Genomic DNA, 8803 nt, shown 5'->3' on the forward strand with positions numbered 1-8803 from the left:
TTGCTGTGTCAGCTTCTTAATGGCCATCAGAGTTTCTGACTCCTTTGCTTCCTGAGGTGGGAGCACCACTGAGAATAGGCTCTGAGTGATTTGTTAGGGTCCAGGCCGGTGGGCCAAGAGGGGCCCTCTGACCCAGGGAGGAAGCCAGTCACAGCCTTCAGGGAATCTTCCAGTGGGTGGGAGGTAGGGAGGGGGTGGGGCCTGCTAAACAACTCTTGGGCCAAATAAGTGGTTAAAAAACCTGATTAAAGACCACTGGTGCAGTGGCTCATGCCTGTAATCCTAGCACTCTGGGAGGCTGAGGCCGGTGGATTGCTTGAGCTCAGGAATTCCAGACCAGCCCAAGTAAGAGCAAGACCTCATTTCTACTAAAAATAGAAAAACTAGCTTGGAGTAGTGGCAGATGCCTGTAGTCCCAGCTACTTGGGAGGCTGAGGCAAGAGGATCACTTGAGCCCAAGAGTTTGAGGTTGCTGTGAGCTGGGACACCGTGGCACTCTACCCAGAGCAACAGAGTGAGATCTGTCATGAAATAAAATAAAATAAAATAAAATAAAATAAAATAAAATCTTGATTAAAGAGACAGTGGAACATCCAGGTTAAGTTCAGACTCCTGAGGTTTCCTTCCTGTGCACCTTGGTTTTCTCATCTGTAACATGGGGGCAATAATAATGCCCACTTTGTAGGTCTGCGGCGAGGATTAAATGAGTTCATACATCTGCAGCATTTAGCAGGCTCCTGTGAATCCCATGTCAGCATTTCTTCTCTGGACACCCCGGTGGCCTGAGCTCTCAGAAGTCAGCTTGCCCAGACTGCACCCACAGAGGCCACCCTTCCCTCCCCTGGCTTCCTACAGATGCCAGGATAAACTAAGGTCTGGACACACCCAATTAGCGGGCAAGAGGCAGCCTGCACCCCCGCTGAGATTCAGACGGTCCAGATGGTCCAGCAGTACCTGGACCTATCCCTGTCAGATCACGCCCAGCCTGGAACTTCAGAGTGGTTTATTTTGTTTCTTTTGCATTTGGATTCCAGGAATGCTTAATGGGGTGTGTTAGAGCAAAACAGCCACCACTAGCAGCCTTTCTCTACAGATTAAACAGGTGCATAATCCTTCTTTAGCCAAGCTTTTCTGAGGCAACAGCTGGGAGCGCCCACCTCTGGGGGCCCCTGCTGGCGCCTCCTCCTATCTCTGGGTCCCCAAATGCACCTCTATTCAGCGCCTCCCAGGCACCCCCCAGCTGTCCTGGGCCAATCCCTCACCACGGTGGGCAAAGCCAGCTCAGCTGTGAGAGCCTGAGGTAGAAATGAAAACCATTTCCCCCTCGGCAGTGACTTTGGCTGCATTTGCATGATTTTGGAGGGGTGGCAGGTGCTTGGAGCCATTTGGATGAGCCTACTCTCCCCTCCTTCCCCTCCGAAGGGGAAGGTTCTGGGGTCAGGGAACTTTCCTGCACCCCCTCAGGGATGGTCTGGCAGGAAATCAGCCCTGTCCACACTGCCAAGTCAATAGGCCAAGAACAAAGCATTGAGGCCTTTCTGCCTCAGGCAGCTCTAAGACCCTAGGGCATGCTCTCTGCCCCTCCCCCCCCCTTGCTGGAAGTTTCATAGTTGTCTTCTGATATGAGCAGCATCCTTGAAGAGCCCAGTGAGCCCACAATGATCACATCACCCTGTTAGCACAGCTGGACCTGGATCATCCGTCCCCAGTACCAGGAAATTGTTCAAACAGCTGCAAAGGGAACACAGTTCTAGTTTGTGGTAAGTATGACACACAGCCTGGCCTATGGTGTCACTTCAGGACATACCTCAGCCCCCACTCGCCCTCCCATGGTTGTGCCATCCCAGGCTACATGCGGGGCAGATGGGGGTGGGGGACATGTCCCTTTTCCCTACCACCTTCCGTCAAACACCTGGAGTTGGAGTTTCAACACCAACACTTGGGCCAGGAATAATCTTTCTTCCACAGATTCAAGGTCATTTACTTTCTGCGTCTGTCCCCTCCTCACCCTGCATGCCTGGCTGGCCCCCTGCCTTTTCCCCAGCCTGATTTTTAGTGTCTTCTCGTAGCCCTTTCCTGCTGGGTGGCCTTGCTCTGAGGAGGGAAGCACTCACTATGGAGTGGGTGCAGGCCCCGGGTGCCCAGAGCAGAAGGCACAGGAAGGAAGCTGCTGACCCTCTGAGGCCTGCGAGGGGACGATCTTCCTGAGGTGGGCCCTGGAGGTGGGGATTCCCCTCTCTCTCCCTTCCAGGAAGGTTTCCCCAGCCACCCTGCCCACCCCAGGGTGGCCTGCAGAGAAGGCGTGCCCAGGAGATGGTAGGGTTGCCTGGGCGGCCTGGGCTGCTTTGTGAGCCAAGGAGTCAGCCAGCACGCAGACCGTTGCCTTCAGAACATTCCTTCTTCTTGCTGCCTGGTCTGGGACCACGTGGTGGGGGCCATAGGAGCTTCTGGTGGACAGAGCCCAGGGAATCAGGACTTGCTGGTATGGTCCCAGCTCTGTCTGTGAAAGCGGAGTGGCTTGTCCTGCTGGGGGTGATGGTGTCCAGTTGGGGATTAAGCTCTGGGTCAGCCTCAGAGCTACCTCGATAGGGAGAAAATTTCAGTCTTGGGCACGTTAGGGGGACACAGAGTCCCTCCTTGTGACTCCTTGATCACCTCCTCAACCGAGTGATCACCTTTGCCAGTCCCAGCTGCCGCCTTCTGTCCTGGCATTCTGCTCTACCTCCAGCTGCGTGCAGAGAGAGGACCCAGAACTTAACACCTCCTTACACACGCACACAGACGTGCGCACATGCACGCAGACTGTAGTCACATGCCACATTGCAGTGATCACAGCCACATTGCAGAACATTTAGAAAACAGAGGAGAAAAAAAAATCCCCTGCCCTCCCACCCTGATCCTACACAAGAGGGCTAGAGGCTGCAACTATTTATTCTTTCTCATATGCAAATACTAATTTTAAACATAGTGGTAGTTTTATTCTCTGTATGCTCTGGTGCCCTGCTTGTCTCACTTTACATTATGCAGTAAGAATTTTAGATGTGGTCCTGCGGTCTTAACAGTTATCATTTAAAAGGAGAGATTCGTCTTTCAGGAAATTAAAGTTCCAGTGATAATAGTCCCACAGTTTGTTTTGGACATTTAAGTGATTTCTGGGTTTTTTTTTTTTTTCTCTGCTGGTCCAAATAGTATTGCAATGTAGCTTTTATCACATTTTGAATTTGCTGGTGGGACAGATGAACCACAAGCATCATATTTCCTTATGAGTCTGGCACCACAGCCGAAGGAGCCCATCTTTAGGCCTGGTTCTATCAGCCACAGGAGAAAGGGGGCCAGAGAGTATAGGTGGAGCCCCCTTCTTCCCTCCCTCCCTCCTATGCCCCGCCCCTTCCCTTCCTCCCTCCCTCCCTTCTTTCTTTCTTTCTTTCTTTTCTTTTCTTTTCTTTTCTTTTCTTTCCCTCCCTCCTATGACCTGTGGTATCACCTTGGGACACCCCTCACCCTCCCTATCTCTCTCTTTCTTTCTGACAGAGAGTCTCACTCTGTCACCCTGGGTAGAGTGCTGTGGCACCATAGCTTACAGCAACCTCAAACTCTTGGGGTCAGGCTCCAAACTCTTGCCTCACCCTCCCAAGTAGCTGGCACTATAGGAGGCTGCCACAACAACCGGCTAGTTTTCTATCTTTAGTAGAGACGGGGTCTTGCTCCTGCTCAGGTTGGTCTCAAACTCCTGAGCTCAAGCAATCCACCTGCCTCGCCTCCCAGAGTGTTAGGATGTCAGGCCTGAGCCACCACGCCCAGCCCTGTTATAGTTTCTAAGTCTCTGGGTTAACTGTTGGAGTAAAGCAAGTAACAGCTCCACTGTTCCCAATAGGCTGAGCTGGTGTGCTGAGATGGATTTTAGGAGGCATTTGTGGCACTTTTGAAATGCACCAGTTGCCTATCTACACGGGCCACCTGCCCATGTCCCCCAATTCTTGATCGGGAAGCAAAGTTACTGCAAGAAAGCACAAGTGCAAACAATTCTTTGGCCCTTGGGCAGTGTATTCATGGCTCCTCCTTTGCCCGATCCTCCAGGATCCCACACAGATGTTCTCCTGGGGTTCAGAAAGTGATACCCCAAGGTGTCGTGATTCAGCGTACTGAGCAGTTTCAACTAAAGAGATCAAAAGGCCTTAGACTGCAGTCTCATAGCTGAGGACTTTCTAACCCTCTCTTGTGTCTTCTTTTTTTTATTTTATTTATTTATTTTATTGTTAAATCATAGCTGCGTACATTAGTGCAATTAAGGGGTACAATGTGCTGGTTTCATATACAATCTGAAATATTCTCATCAAACTGTTCAACGTAGCCTTCATGGCATTTTCTTAGTTACTGTATGTAGACATTTGTATTCTGCCTGTAGTAAGTTTCACCTGCACCTATTATAAGATGCACCGTAGGTGTGGCCCCCCCATTGCCCTCCCTCCGCCCTAACCTACCCCCTCCCTTCCCCTTCCTTGGCCCTTTCCTCATAGTCTTGTGCTATAGTTGGGTTATAGCCTTCATGGGAAAGCTATAATTTAGCTTCATAGTAGGGATGAGTACATAGGATACTTTCTCTTCCATTCCTGAGATACTCTGCTAAGAAGAATATGTTCCAGCTCCATCCATGTAAACATGAAAGAGGTAAAGTCTCCATCTTTCTTTAAGGCTGCATAATATTCCATGGTATACATGTACCACAATTTGCTAGTCCATTCGTGGGTTGATGGGCACTTGGGCTTCTTCCATGACTTAGCGATTATTAATTGGGCTGCAATAAACATTCTGGTACAGATGTCTTTGTTATATTGTGACTTTTGGTCTTTGGGGTATAAACCTAGTAAAGGAATTATTGGATCGAATGGCAGGTCTATTTTTAGGTCTTTAAGTATTCTCCAAACATCCCTCCAGAAGGAACGTATTAGTGTGCATTCCCACCAGCAGTGTAGAAGTGTGCCCTTTCCTCCACATCCACGCCAACATCTCTGGTTTTGGGATTTTTGTTATGTGGGCTGCTCTTACTGGGGTTAGGTGATATCTCAGAGTAGTTTTGATTTGCATTTCTCTGATGATTATCTCTTGTGTCTTCTTATCCCCACACATAGGGAAGGACTCTCTCTGAAAGTTCCCTTATCTGACTGAAAAAAAACTTCTTTCTTTCTAAAGAAATGCAAGTGTCTTAAGATGCTCTCCTTAGAAATCACATCAGGAAAGGTTGATCACCATTTAAAAAAAAAAAACAAACTAAAACTAAAAGTCATCACCACACACAGATAGACTTTTCATCTTTCCTTCTGAGGGTGGCGCCGAGAGATTACCTAGGAGACTTTATCTGAATAATAAGACAAGCTTTGTTCAGGTGACCCTTTGCATCTCACCTTCAGCCTCCTGCCACAGAACTCAGAGGAACTTTACCCAGGTCTTTGTTCACTCTCTGCGCTCATTTAGGTCTCTTGAAAATCATTTGCTATCCCCTCAAAATTGCCCACATGTCCCACTTCCCTTTTTGCTATGAAAAGAGCATTTAAGCCTCAACTATCCAATCCTTCCTTGAGTCATATTTAGTATGGACCCATGCTTATGCACATTACAAAATTTGCATGCCTTTTTTTCCTGTTAATCTGTCTATTGTCAGCTCACGGCAAACTTGAATTTTCAGAGAGGAAGGGAAAAGAAGGGAAAATTCTCTTCATTCCTATCAGTTCCCACAAGCAGCAGCAAGGGCACAGTGCCAGGGTCCAGGTGCTGGCTGTGCTGTGTGCCCTGCCACAAGGCATTTTCCAGCCCCACATCTTTAATTGAATTAAAACCAGTAAGGAGATGTAACTCTCCGTGATGTTGGCAAATGTGCAAAATTTGAAACAACACAACAATCTAACAATAAAAGACACTATTTGTCAAAATAATAGTGTGGAAACATCTAATTGATAGGAGATGCTATTTGTAATATGTATGCGGTTGTGGGAAAAACGTGATTCCACTTATTAATGAAAAATTACACACACACATACACATATGCCTGGAAAGCTAAAAATATATACCCAAATGTTACCGGCATTATTTCTGGATGGTGAAATACCGTGTGAGTTTTATTTTCCGCTTTTTCTTCCCTCTGTTTCCTGCTTCACTACAATTAGCATATATGTGTACACGTAATAATTGTATAATTGTTAAAAAGATGCTCTTTATAGCATATTAATATCTTTTATATTTTTCCACTTCACAAAGCTCTTTATAAATAGTTGTATTTGTTCATCACAGAAACATAGGAATAAGGCCAGTGTATTCTTGTGCCCTATTTTATACGTGAAGAAGGGAGGCTTCTGGAGTTGTCATGGCTAGAGGAGCTGAGGTGGGGCCAGACTCTTGACACCTGGTTCAGGGCTAGCTGTGACACCAGCTCCCTCCAGTGAGATTCTCACCACCCAGGCAGCCAGCTCTCAGAAACATTCCACCTGAATGTTGAAAACTGGAAATGGCAGTTTCCAAGTTTCTCCAATATTGACAAGGGATCTAAAAAAACATTTCCAATCATTTAATTGCCCTGCCTAGAACTGAGAGAATAAGAATAAGATGGAGTTAGTTAGGCTATGGCCGAGGTGACTCAGCTGGTCTGGTCACAGGTGGTCTGATCAGTTTAGATCCTACCTGACCTTCACCTCCTATCTTCCACTCTTGCTGTTTTGTAAATTTAGCTTCCACCCTAAAGTTGCCTATCTTGATTAGTTTAGGTGGATTGATTTAGGAGATTAACTTTTGAATTGAAAATAGGTCACTGAGTTATGCTGATTATTATTTAAAGTAAGGGTTAATGTGGTTTTTGTTTTGAACTTTTGTGTATAAAATCGCAGTTTTGAAAATGGAAGAACAGAACGGTCTCAGGTTACTCTCACTGTTCTCCAGAATCATTGGCCTTCTGACAAAATGTTTGGTGGACCTATCCCCATCTCTGCATATTGACCGATAGTGATAGCAGCTGGAATCTCTTCATCCAGTAACAGAAATTTTCATAGCTCCTCATGACTCCAGGGTAGGAATGGTCAACTGAGGACAACCTAGGCTGGACAGTTCACTGCCATGGGGAACTGTCCTGTGCATCATAGTGAGAGAGGATACCCAAGAAGGGTGAGGTCCAGGAGGACAGGTCTTTTCAAGGAGACCACAAGGATACACCTATGGGGTCCTCTCCATGGTGATTCAGCTCTTGGGAATTTATAGACTTGACTTCCTGGAACCTGGAAATTTCTACTTCTGTGAAATCCTGTAGTTCTGTGGGGGCTGGAACAGCATCTCCTGCTTGATTCAAACTGATCAGTGAGAAAGGTACCTGTGGGTTGGAACTTTTTGACTGGAGGTTAAAAGGGAAAGACCAAGCCAGTTGGGGAGTGTGGCCATTTTGAATTCTTCTATGTCATAAGCTGCTGGCTGAAATAAAGCCCTTGGTCTTATAAACATGGCTCTTTCTCTCCACTGGACTCGTCTTCCCGCAATAGTAGGAGGTTCAGCACCATCTCTGGCCTCTTTCCACTAGATGCCAGTAGCATCCCCCCAAAACACCCCCACCTCAGTTCCATCGGACATTTTTCTCTAGACAAATTCCCCACCTATTCAGAAGCAGCACAACCCCTGGGTCCTCCTCCCTGGCCTCTGGTTACTTCGGTAGCACCTCCCTCCCCAGGCCCCTTGCCACGTATTAGCCTCAGCATCTATTTCTCTGTCACTCCACAGCTTCCCACACTTGCACCCCATGATAGTATATGGAAATCACCCACCAGCTTGTCTATCTCCTCATGATGTTGAGAGAGGATACTCAGGAAGAGTGAGGTCTTCTCAAGAAGACCCCAAGGTTATAACTGCAGGGTCCTCTCCATGGTGACTCAGCTCTTAGGAATTTGTAGACTTAACTTCCTGGGACCTGGAAATTTCCACTTCTGTGAAATCCTGTGGGGGCCGGAACAGCTTCTCTCACTTGATTCAAAGTGATCAGTGAGAAAGGGAAAAGAGGTTAAAAGGGAAAGACCAAGCCAGTATTGGGGAGTGGGGGAGTGTGGCCATTTTGAATTCATCTATGCCCTTAGCTCCACCAGCTGAATGAAAGCCTTTTTCCTCTTAAATATGGTGTTTGTGTGCTCTTTCTCTCCATTGGCCTCATCATCCTGCAACAATGCAAGCTCTTGAGTGTAGGGACCGTGTTATTTTCATTTTCAAACTCCTCATGGCCTAGGAAGACAACACTCTAAATATTTCATAATACTTGGGCTGGAAGGAAAGGAAGGAAGGAAAGAAGGAAGGAAGACAGGGAGGGAAAGAGGAAGGAAGGGAGGAATGAAGACAGGGAGGGGAAGTGGGAGGAAGGGAGGGAGGGAGGATGGAAGGAAAAGGGGAGGAGGAAGGAGAAAGCCACTTACTTTAGTGCAGTAATTTAAGGACAAGTTCATGATCTAGAGAACTAGTTTTGTTTTCGTTTGCCTGTTTTGTTTTGAAAGGTCAGTTTATGCCCTGCCAAGTCTTTTTTCTTTTGATTTGCAAGACCTGCTCTAGTGGGGGACAAAATCCGTGTCCACCAATCTGGGAAATGAAGAGAGTTGATGAGTCCACACCGATGGCGGCAGCGGGAATGGTGTTGACAGGACACTCAACGAGGGTGTGTTCTGTCCTTCTTTGAGCCTCAGTTTCCTAAACTAAAAATGTGAATAATCAAAAATGCCCACCTGGGTGTTGTCAGTGGTGAGGAATAGAGCTGGAACATGTGGCTCACCCAGTATCTTAAATACTTAAA

The sequence above is a fragment of the Nycticebus coucang genome, chromosome 20, assembly GCF_027406575.1.
Source record: "Nycticebus coucang isolate mNycCou1 chromosome 20, mNycCou1.pri, whole genome shotgun sequence".
NCBI lineage: Eukaryota > Metazoa > Chordata > Mammalia > Primates > Lorisidae > Nycticebus > Nycticebus coucang.